Source organism: Zootoca vivipara, chromosome 3, assembly GCF_963506605.1.
Source record: "Zootoca vivipara chromosome 3, rZooViv1.1, whole genome shotgun sequence".
In the NCBI taxonomy this organism is placed as follows: domain Eukaryota; kingdom Metazoa; phylum Chordata; class Lepidosauria; order Squamata; family Lacertidae; genus Zootoca; species Zootoca vivipara.
In genome coordinates this window covers 13034851-13047126 of record NC_083278.1, presented here as the reverse complement: position 1 = coordinate 13047126, position 12276 = coordinate 13034851, and positions in this window count along the sequence as shown.

Below are 12276 nucleotides of genomic sequence, written 5' to 3'. Positions count from 1 at the left end.
TATAAATATGTTGTTGTTGTTGTTGTTGTTGTTGTTGTTGTTGTTGTTGTTGTTGTTACTACTACTACTACTACTACTACTACTACTACTACTTTGGAGGTCAGAGAATAGTAACAGGGAGAGTTTCATTGCCAGGATCCCATTGACACAAGAATCCCGAGGAAGAAAATAATTCAGGAAATAATTTGGCTCTTTCATCTGGAATGGAGGAATTTTAGCCAGCTATGACAACTAAGCTACCAACTCCAAAGACTGTCCAAAGGCGTCATGATTGGAGGAGCAACCGGCGATGCCTGAGGCATCGACACGCAGCTGAAACACAGTGAACATTACTGAAGACGTTTGGATGAATATTCATGGCGCACCCTTTGCAGCAACCTACCCTTGCCGAAATATCACGCGCGCGTCGCTTGAACTTTTGCTCGCGGAGAAAGATCTCCAGTTTTGAATGGTTCCTTTGCGGCTCAGTCTGTTTGTTTTAGTATTGCGGACACAAACTTCTAAGCGAGCCGTGAAGAGTGGAAGGCCTCTCGTGTCAATGTATTCGACTTTGGCATTCGTCACTACAGGACAAGAGGCAATTAAAAGACCTGGTGGAAAAGGGAAAGGGGACTTAATGGCCAGCTGTTCTTGTGTTTTGGAGTGTGAGCCTGTAGCAACTAATAATAGATGAAGTTTGACATGTTTTTCTTGTGTTTCGACTGGACCCGCTGTGCCATTTAATTCAGCTTGTGTCAGGATACTTGCAGCAAGTGATCCCTTTGTGGCCAATTCTACATGCGACCACATGTAAATGTGTTTTTTTCTTTTTAATGGCACTGTAATCTAGGGCTTTTAAAATTCTCCATCGCTCGAAGGCATACAGTGAGCCGGAGCCACACAAGCTAGTTAGTTCAGTGTGGAGTGCTTGAATTTTCGAGCGTGGTTCAAATTCTTGCTCCAGGTTTTCGCCTTCTTTTTCAGTGAATGTAATACAGCGATGATAAGATCTTTGCACTCAATTAACCCTGCCGAGCCTGCGAGCAAGCCTCATTAAGAAAACAGTCAAACACATTTATATTTAAGTGCCTTATTTATTTGGAATTTAGATCATATTTCTGAAGAAGAGATTTGTCTTCTTCCCATTTGTTCTTTTACCAATGCAAAACATGGATGTAAATATAAATGTATAGGGTTCTTCCATGTCTCAATCTACTGAATTATTTGGGGTCAACATTCCCCATAGTCCTTCTTTTGCTTAAGAACAGGACACTCTGTAGTTAAATGTAAATATTGTTCTTTCGTTTCAAATCAGCCCTAATAAAATCCACAAGCTCCACCCCTTTGCTCTCCTCAGGCAGGTTCTCTCCTTTCTTATTTATTTTTTTCAAGTGCCTTGAGAATTTTCTGTCAAATATTTTTGACACCTTTAAACATTTATGATGGTAACTAGCAGAGCTGTTTCTCCTGAGCTCAATCTTGCAGGAAGATTCTACATCCCCAGTCAATAAAGCCAGCCTGATACATTCTCACACTTTTATACAGCTTGCCTTCTTTAAAAATAAGAAGTAAACTATAGTAAAATAAAATAAAATGGGCTAACAAATAGGACTATGAGCATACTAAGTGGGAAGATTCTATATCTGACTAAAACAAGGTGAGTTCAGTTTCTCAGTGGCTTGGCCACCATCTCATTGTACACATGTGTACACAAACTCCTAATTCCTCTGGACCTGATAAATCAGAGTTAAGTCTGAAAACAATCTGCCTGCAGCTGATATATATTTTGAGGACTCTGCAGAGTAAATGTGTTTTAATTTTCACCCTCAAAATGTGTTTATCTTCCTTTTAAAATAAGCTTGTTTCTGCATGCAATAACCCACCAGCAGAAACTGCTTTTAAGAAGTGCAATTTTCTTTGGATATCTTTAATTACCTGTTCTGTTACCTCTGAAATCCAGATATTTCCCTTGAATGCCAGGCTGGATCCAACACCTTTTACCTGGCGAACTTTAGGATTGGCTAAAAAGGGACAGATTGCCCCAACCATCGCTGGTGCTAGCCCACCCATTTCCACATATATGCAGATTTTGATCAAATGGTTGCCCTGACCCTTATTTTTCCGCACTTCCAGAGGTATAGAAGTCATTCTATATATTCATAGGGAAGTGACACACATCTAACTTTTTTTTAAAAAAAAGGGACAGACAAACATCTTACTATGAATCTTGAGATCCAAGCCCATAAACAGTGCTTAACTTAGTAAGAGGCAGAACTGTTGCCTTAGCAATGACAGAATCCATTCATAGCTGCCAAGATTTCCCTTTTCTCGCGAGTAAGCCTATTCAGCATAAGGAAATTTCCCTTAAAAAAAAGGGAGAACTTGGCAGCTATGGAATCCATCCCCCCCTTTCTCAGAAATGCAGCAGGGTTATTTGTTTATTCGTTTTTGCTCATCGGCATGAATTGTTTCATGTTTTCCTTCTTCCTCCCCTCCCCTCCCTCCCTGCATTTGCACCCTCCCCATCCAAAGCTATCGCAACGAGGAAATCCGCACAGGACAGAAGCCTCTCTGCGAGATCAAGTCTCAACGTGATACCCAAATATTTCGCTTGCAAGTCTTGGCGGCCGGACAGTATGTAGCAAAGCGGGGCCAATTTCCCTAGCCCAGGATTAGTCAACAGCATGTCTAGCATTTCAGAAAAATATTTTCCCACATTTGTCCGCCTGCAGTTTGAAAGGTGGAGCTGACAACATAAATGTGCCCTAAGGTGCAAATCCTGATCCATTTCTCTCGGGGATTTTTCAGCCCGTCCATTACATATGCAGATGCTTGCAATCAAGAGATCTCTCTGTGGGCCCTGGTAATTATTCCCTATACTTTGCCACTAGCAATAAAAAAATCCCACTTGCCGCAGCTTGTTGGCAGCCCAGCTCTCGTTTCCACTGCGGTGGCATTAATTAGCAGAAACTTGTGAAAATGCTTGCAATTTATGAGCTTGGAACAACAACAACAACACTCCACAGCATAGGAAGGGACTCCCTTGTAGACAGAGTGACACAGTCCCCCAACAATCGAAGCCCCCCCCCCAAACAAAACTCTCCAGGCTCCCAGCAATAAGCAGGAAATAATTGGAGCAGGATGGGAGGCTATCTCAGTTTCCCATTAGGGGAGCTACTTCATTGAAGTTCCTATGCAGATGGATGGGAAGCTTCTCAGATAATAAATCAAATTCTCCTGACAGCCAAGTGGCATCACTTGTTGGGGCCTAGAGAGAGGTCCTGCCTGCCCCCCTATTTGAAGGCAGCAAGCCTCAGCCCCAAAGGATGCTGGCCGAACTAGTCTTCCGTGAAAGACCAGGAGCTATTAGAGCAGCTATAAACTTTCCAGGCACTTCGGATTGCTGTCCTGCTGTGGAGAGAGCACTTTTCATCATCACTGACATCTGCCACCCACATAAAGAATAGAGACAGAGTGGGGGGGAGGGAAGCAACTTCTGTGAGTTTTCTTACATCAGAAGCTAGCTTCGGACTTTGTTTCTAACAGAGCTTTTGGGGGTTCCGTGCTGCAGGCTTCAAAAAAACTCAACACATTTCTATCCTCCTGTTCCTCTGCTGGGGTTTGATGTCTGCTACAGATTTGTTTTTTGGGCATCTAAAGCAAAACAAAACACATGTCCGCTTCCCACTTTGCAACCTTTATTCGTTTTCTTCAGCGACGTTTCCAGCAAGCAGGATCGGCACTTATTTTATTCGAGCAAATATTTATTTTAAGAAGCAAACAGCCCTGCCTTTGCGTACGTGTGTGTGTGTGTGTGTGTGTGTGTGTGTGTGTTGGGTTTTTCTTGCCATGCCCCTGAGAAAGATCCTATTATGAGTGCGGTGAACAGTTTAAAGCTTGCACATTCTGGTGTGTTTTACATCAGTGTGAGCTTGCTTGTTGATCCATTTGTCATTGACCCATGCTTTGTCTTAGTATGGGAAAAGGGTGCGTGGTTAAGGGCACTATGTGAATACTGTATCGCCTCAATCTGAATAGTTTACATAGTACCATATTGGACCGACTATAAGCCGCACCTTTAAAATTCAAGGCTTATTTGCGGGTGCTGCCCACCTCCCAGCACTACCACCCTGAATGGGGGATAGGGGCAGCTGGCGTTCGGTGCCCCCTCTCCCCAAGCCAGCGCCGGTGCTCGGCTCCATTTATAAGCCGCAGTTTAACTTTTCACAGTCGGAATTTGGGGAGGAAAAAAAAGGTGTGGCTTAAACCAGTACTGTTCACAGTCTTTCTTGCTTATTCTTTGGCCAACTCAGCCTCTTAGGCTGCAATCCTGTAACCATTTACCTGGAAGGAATCCCCAGCAGGGGCATAGTGGGAATGGCACAGGGGCCCATAGCCCCGGGCACACAATTTTAATGGGGCATGAACCAGGCATTCCTGCACAGGGATCCCCATCCCACTCTGCCTACCGCCGGGGGTCTCTGCACCCCGGAGCCTGGCCTGGCTTTGCTGCCACATCCCTGGCCCCCCTCACTGAATGGCTGCTTGGACAGTGTCAGGGGGATTTGCCCACCAAGGGCCGGGGCGGCCAGTTGGAAGCAGTCGGCTCCCCCTGCATGGGTGGGCATGTGGCACAGCACAGCAAAGCTGGCGCAACAGGGTCTGTGAACCCACTGTGCCCCGCTCCCACCTAGTGAGCAGGTGTGGCTCAGGTGCTGACAAAGGCCACAACGCAGCTGATCCCCAGTGCAACGCTGGTTCCAGGGTAGGTGGACCCTTGGCATAGTGCCATCAATGGGCAGCGACCCCAACACACACATGCCTTGGGCTTTCAAATTTCAGCAGCCACAGGCCTCTTGCCTTCTGGTCTAAATCATTGTCGATGTGCCCTCTCTGCTTAGTGGCCAGTGTGGGTGAACCAGTTGTGCTCACCTAAATCCACCTCTGCACACACAGACACACAATGTGGCCACACACACACATATATTCTGCCACAATCTATAGCCCAGGGTATATTGAAATGGGCAGCCACCATGGCTCCTGCTCAAAAACAGTATCACCACCCTTCCGCCGTAAAAGTGGCCGGGAGGATGATAATAAGCTTTCTTCAGCACTGGTGATAAGATGGCATCTTCTACCGCACCTGAGGGCAGCAGCCTTGCTAAGAGGGCTTAGACCACAGCGCCACCCTCTTGGGCTTGCCGATCGGAAGGTTGGCGGTTCGAATCCACATGACGGGGTGACCTCTCGTTGCTCTGTCCCAGCTTCTGCCAACCTAGCAGTTCAAAAGCATGCAAGTACAAGTAGTTAAATAGGTACTGCTGTGGCAGGAAGGTAAACGTTGTTTCCATGCGCTCTGGCTTCCGTCACGGTGTCCTGTTGCACCAGAAGCAGTTTAGTCATGCTAGCCACGTGACCCGGAAAGCTGTCTGTGGACAAACGCCGATTCCCTCAGCCTGAAAGCGAGATGAGCGCCGCTGCACCCTGTAGTCGCCTTTGTCTGAACTTAACCATCCAGGGGTCCTTTACCTTTAAGAGGCCACACAGAACTCTGCCCTCCAACATCTTTCCACTGCTCCCTGCCCCCCTGTATTTGCTGCCCGAGGCATCTGCCTTAGGCTTCGTAATGGTAGGGCTGGCCCTGTTCCAGTTAGCATTGGTCTCTGAGACAATGCTAGCACCAAAAGGTTCAGTGGGCTGGGGTCAATATGGCTTGAAGTGAAGTCGGGAAGAATCAGGCCATGTTCACATGTTTCTGCCAATTAAAATTAATGAGAACCACCTTGGAGTTACAGGACAAGGTCTGTGGCTGAAACCTTTGTACACTAATAACCTTGTCAACAGTTCAGGGTGAAATGCAGCTGAACTCAGTTATGCAGAGGCCCTTGTTAGCTGGTTTTTCTATCTTCCTCTAAGCAAATTCTCCTTGGGTGCATTTTAACCTTCTATTACTGGTAGTGTCAAAGCAAGAGTAACCTCTTTAGAAAGAGGGGGCAGGCGGTGTAGATGATCGCAAACATATTGAGCATTGCTTCATATGGAGCCAGGATTGTTTCCTTGGAGCTAAGCGACTACAGTCATACTTCCTCAACGCCTTGTAGTAGTAGCTTCATATATAATTTTTTTAATTAATTTTTCTGTTTTGCAATTTAAAGTACTCATTTTTACATCCTTAAAGTATCAATGACTTCCCTTCTTCTCTTTCCATGGTTCATTTTACATTTAATAAATCCCTGCATATTTTACAGAAACGATACCATTCAGTATTCCATTATCACATCCATCAAAACTTATTTACACTGTTGAATTTATCTTAATGCTGCCAGCATTTTCAGCTGTACACAGTTATTTCACATATATTCAATAAACATTTTCCAATCTTCTCCAAACTTATGTTTTTCTTATTCTATATGTTAAGTTTGCAAGCTGTGCATATTCTGTTAATATGAGTTGCCATTCTTCTATGGTTGGGACCTCACTTGTTTTCCATTTTTAGGCCATGATAGTAGCTTCAAGAGGGACATGGGTGGTGCTGTGGTCTAAACCACAGAGCGTAGGGCTTGCTGATCAGAAGGTCAGCAGTTCGAATCCCCATGACAGAGTGAGCTCCTGTTGCTCGGTCCCTGCTCTACCAACCTAGCAGTTAGAAAGCATGTCAAAGTGCAAGTAGATAAATAGGTACCACTCCAGCGGGAAGATAAACAGTGTTTCTGTGCGCTGCTCTGGTTCGCCAGAAGTGGTTTTGTCATACTGGCCACATGACCCGGAAGCTGTATGCCAGCTCCCTCAGCCAGTAAAGCGAGATGAGCGCCGCAACCCCAGAGTCGTTCATGACTGGACCCAATGGTCAGGGGTCCCTTTACCTTTAGTAGCTTCAAGAGCCCCCGTAGACAAGCATTAGAATGATAGGGCTCTTTATTAGGCAGAGTTCTTCCCAATCCATATTTTCCCCTTACTTTCACTTCTTATGCTACTTCCAGTAATTTCATTATCCATCCATCAATGTCGTTTTATTCTTCTGAAACACATTAGACTGTGATCCTGTAGGAGTTCTAGTTTCTTCACGGGTGAGATGTAGTCTAATTTTCTCCATTTATATCTTTGCAATGTGTCAGTAACTGTTGTGGTCTTGTGGGAATCCCTTGCAGGCAACCACGGAGCCTGGAGAAAAACAGTCCAGTTATGTATCCACAGCAGTGACCAGAGGAGGAATGACTGCCAGCAGAAGCACAGAGAGAAGAAACACCATGGTGCATCTACAGTAGCCCAACCAGACACCTTCATCTGCTGCCAGGCGCATAGGAAGAGGGGGGCGATGGGAGCGCGCCGCCCCAGGCAGCGCGATCCCAGTAGAGTGCCATCGTGGCTGTCCACACCCCAGAATGCACCCCATGCAGGCAGTGTGCTCCGCCCCCGGGATGCGCGCCAGCCCCGCCCCGCCTGCTCTCCGCCCCCGGTGCCGGAGCATGAAGCTCCGCCACTGTCTGCCGCTGCTGCAACAAAACATGTCTTTCCCATGTTGGTGTCTACAGCCACAGGTGCTGCAACCTCCCAACAGTTTGACGTTTGTAGTAAGGTTAAAGCTTATTGTGAAATGATATATAATGAATTGAAAAACATGCTTAAAATAATCAGTGCTTTTTTTTTCTGCGGGTATGCAGGGGTAAGCATAACCCTAAACATTTTGTGAATCTTTATACTTTGGTCCATTTACTGTATTTATTTTCCCTGATATGAACTATAAAATGGTGATTTTCTTGAGTCAAAATGAGAGTACCCCCAAACATTTGTTTAGAAAAAAAGCACTGAAAATAATGTTTGTTTAAAAAGAAAAACACCCAGAAGCTTTCCTTTGGGGAATTATACAGACAGAAATACCTAAACTGTATAGAAATTTATTCATGTATGTTACTATAGTGGCAAGAATGTTACTTGCCCCAAAATAGAAAGAAGCAGAAGTCCCAGAATGGATACAAAAACTTATGGAATACGCAGGCTCGGGAGTCTCTGATTTGACTTGCGACATCTTGTTAATGGTGCCGTTTGACCCCTTCCCCTTCTGTGGCTATAGGTGTCCCAGAAATTTTCATTGTTTGGGGTTGAGGTTCATGAGTTGCCTTATGACTCTGGGTGACTGTCCCAGGGACAAGTACAGGTGAGCATTGCTACTCCTGTCCAATTACCTTCTCTCTTCCTCTCCAAGTGCTGGGTGCTTCCTCCTATCCTTCCTCTCTTCTTCTGGAGTCTCCTCTCAGCTGTTCTACTGCTGCTTTGCCCATCAGTTGCTGCCTAGTCCAATCTCTTCTCTCTACTCTTCACTTGCATCTACCTTCTGCACACACAGCCTGCAGTGCTCTGGTTTTTTCTTACCCTCTCCTGGCCATTGTGACCTCATGAGGATGCTGCCTCCCTGAAGGAAAGAGAGAGACTGGCCTTTGTGACCTCACGTTGATAGTGGCCAATGAAGGAGAGAGACTGGTCATTGTGTCCTCATGCTGAAGTTGTCCGCTTGAAGGAGAGAGATGGGCCATTATGATCTCATTCTGGTGCTGATAATAATGTGAATGATGAATACAGGGCATTATAGGGACATTACAGTGGAACCTCGGTTTATGAACACCTCGGTTTACGAATTTTCGGTTTATGAACGCCGCGGACCCATCTGGAACGGATTAATTCATTTTCCATTACTTTCAATGGGAAAGTTTGCTTCAGTTTATGAACGCTTCAGTTTATGAACAGACTTCCGGAACCAATTACGCCCATGCTTCAGTTTATGAACGCTTCAGTTTAAGTACTCCGCGGACCCGTCTGGAACGGATTAATCCACTTTCCATTACTTTCAATGGGAAAGTTCGCTTCAGTTTATGAACGCTTCAGTTTAAGTACTCCGCGGACTGTCTGGAACGGATTAATCCACTTTCCATTACTTTCAATGGGAAAGTTCGCTTCAGTTTATGAACGCTTCAGTTTATGAACAGACTTCCGGAACCAATTATGTTCATAAACCGAGGTACCACTGTATTTGGGAATTATGGGGACAGAACTACCCAAACTGTATAGAAATTAATTCATGTATGCAGCCACAGTGGCAAGAATGTTGCTTGCCCAAAAATGGCGGAAACATCATTTTGTGAAGAGATATCGTGAACATACAGAGAGAACTCTGGACGTGAATTCCACACAGAATATATTGTTTTGTAACATCTCGCTTGTTTGATAAACTCAGAGGCTGTGAAAAGTAATGAGGATTATCATCGGAGTGATTTATGGGAACTATCGCGAAAATTATGAAAGCAGTAGAAGTATGAGATGATCAGACCCCACAACCTCAGAACATGGGAAGATACCTCCAATTTTTTTTATAGTTTGGCATAATATTTGGACTGTTTGATTATTGAATAATATGTATAATTTGGAATATTTAATATGGTTTGATTGGATTGTTAAAGTGGAAAATTTAATAAATAGTATTTTTAAAAAATGGAAAGAAGAAGGTCCAGCAAAAGAAGAATGGGTACAAAAACTTATGGAATATGCAGAAATGGTGAAATTTACCAGAAAAATAAGAAATCAAGATAACAAACTTTTTAAATAAAATAATGGAAATGGTTTATTGAATATTTACACACTGTAAACAGATAAGAACATTGGCAGGATTATTGTAATAACCTGCAGTTTCATAAGTATATATTTAAAGTAGATGAATAAATGAGCAAATTAAGTTAATGTGTATATGCAGAAAATATTAAAAATAATTTATTTTAAATATTTTTATTGATTTTTCCATGTATACATCTTCTAACAATATACCTTTAAAAAATTCATATTTCCACCCTCCTCCCTTTTCATATTTCCACCCTCCATAAAATTGGAAATCATAAATAAAATTAAAAATTAAAAAAATAACAGCTTGACGTCACCCCAAAGGTGCACTCCTCCATTGTCTCCCAAGACAGAGGGATGCCAATCAGTAGTAGTAAGTGTATAAGTGACCATTGTAAGTAATACTATTTGACCTTATGGATCAGTATTTTATTACTTATAATCTAGTGCAGTGTTTCCCAACCTTGTGCCTCCAGATGTTTTGGGACTACAACTCCCATCATCCCTAGCTAGCAAGACCAGTGGTCAGGAATGATGGGAGTTGTAGTCCCAAAACATCTGGAGGCACAAGGTTGGGAAACATTGATCTAGTGCTGCAAGTTACCAGGGTCATTTTGTATTTTAATCGTGTCCTCTAGAGTAGAGGTAGAAAATCTGAGACCCTCCCAAATGCTTGCTAGACTGAAACCCCCATCAGCCCTGATGATGTTCTATACTGACCGGAGGTTCATAGATCCTTCATCGCTGCTTTATAACCTTCCTAGTTCGTTTTGGCTTTACAGTGGTGCCTCACAAGACGAATTTAATTCGTTCCGCGAGTCAATTTGTTTTGAGAAAAATTCATCTTGCAAATCGCGGTTTCCCATAGGAATGCATTCAAATTTCTTTTTTTGCCCATAGGAATGCATTAATTAAATTTCAATGCATTCCTATGGGAAACCGCGATTCGCAAGATGAATTTTTCGCAAAACGAATACGTCTTGCGAGTCACCATCAGATCGCAAGACGCATTCGTCTTGCGAAAAGTTTGTCTTGCAGGGCATTCGTCTTGCGAGGTACCACTGTATATCATTTCCAAAGTCAGCGAGCATACTTCCTGTATCTTCCCCACATCACCAAGAAGATTATTGGACAGTACATGAACCAGATTATAATAGATCATTATTTCACAATGTTATTCCAGCTTGATCCATTAGTACTGTCTGGATTTGAGGTTCAGCTCACAGTGCGTTGCAACGCATGTTTCTCAACTTACTAATGGAAATGTCATGTGGAACTCATTGAAATCAAAATATATTGCATCTGCTCAATCTTCTTATTTACTAAGACAATCCCATTGTCCAAAAGAAAAAAGCTGTAATCTGCTCATAATTACTTGGGAGGTAAAGTAAACATGTTTTAGTCTGATTCTCTCTCAGCATCCTTAGGGATATAAAAATTCCACTACATCCTTGAGAATGCTTGAACTAGCCCTGAATTTTGTATTTAAACCAACTGGAAGTTCATGCTTAGTTCAGGTTCAGCTGTGTGAGAGAAGAGTCTGCTCACTGGCCGTTCGAAGTGATGATTAACTAAAACATATTTCTGGGTTAAACATTGATTTTTATTCATGTCTCAAATTGCCTTTTAAGTGCCATTGTTGCAACAGAAAAAGAGCACCTATAGCTAGCTTTAGCATTCCCGGAAAAGAATGGCAAGCATGCCAAAGAAATTGGCTCCTATGGTTATTATAAGCTTTTTAAATAAACTGACAATACAAATATATTCATTCTATGGTAGATCTTTGGCTACAAATTTGTGCAACAACAAACAACAGAGCCATTTAAAATGAAAGGAATTATACAGAGGCCTTGACAAAATTCTACTTCTTCTTTACATATCAGAGGTGTTATTTTCCATATATTCTGCCTCCCCTGTCCATAATTATGTTTTGGCTATGAAATCATGAATCATGGCTGCCACTCACATATTTTTTCCTCTCTGGGCCATCCTGTTTTAAAATAATAATTTACCAAATGCTTGGGATTCCTCGTCTCAGGCATGCATGAAGGGATACAGTGTGGGAGAAAGCCCAGGGCCTTTGGTTACCTCACCAAACCATGGTTCATGCCAAACCTACTCTACAACCCAAACTATGGCTTCAGCTACCAAACAATTCATTTATTTAGTTATTTATTTGGTTTTTCAGATTAAAGTTTTACAATCACATATCCAATATACGGTACAACATAAAAACAAGATTCCAAAGAATCTCCTGGACTTCCCTCCTCCCTTTTGTGTGTCCTAAAGTTAATCATTTTCTCCTGTATCTTTTACATAGCTGCCAAGTTTTCCCTTTTCTCATGAGGAAGCCTATTCAGCATAAGGGAATTTCCCTTTTTAAAAAAGGGAGAACTTGGCAGCTATGATCTTTTATGATAATCCAAATCTATTACATCTCCATTATGTCCAAAATTCACCATTAAACTACTAACATTATTCCAATCCTACTAACGATTTAAACCGTTTACAATGGTTTTTAAGATAAATTATAAATTTCCCCCAATCCTTATTAAAAATTTGGTCTTCCTGATTTCTGATTCTTCCGGTCGTTTTTGCCATTTTGGCATAATCCATCAACTTAATCTGCCATTCTTCTCTGGTAGGGACTTTATCTTCTTTCCATCTCTGGGCCAATAACATCCGTGTAGC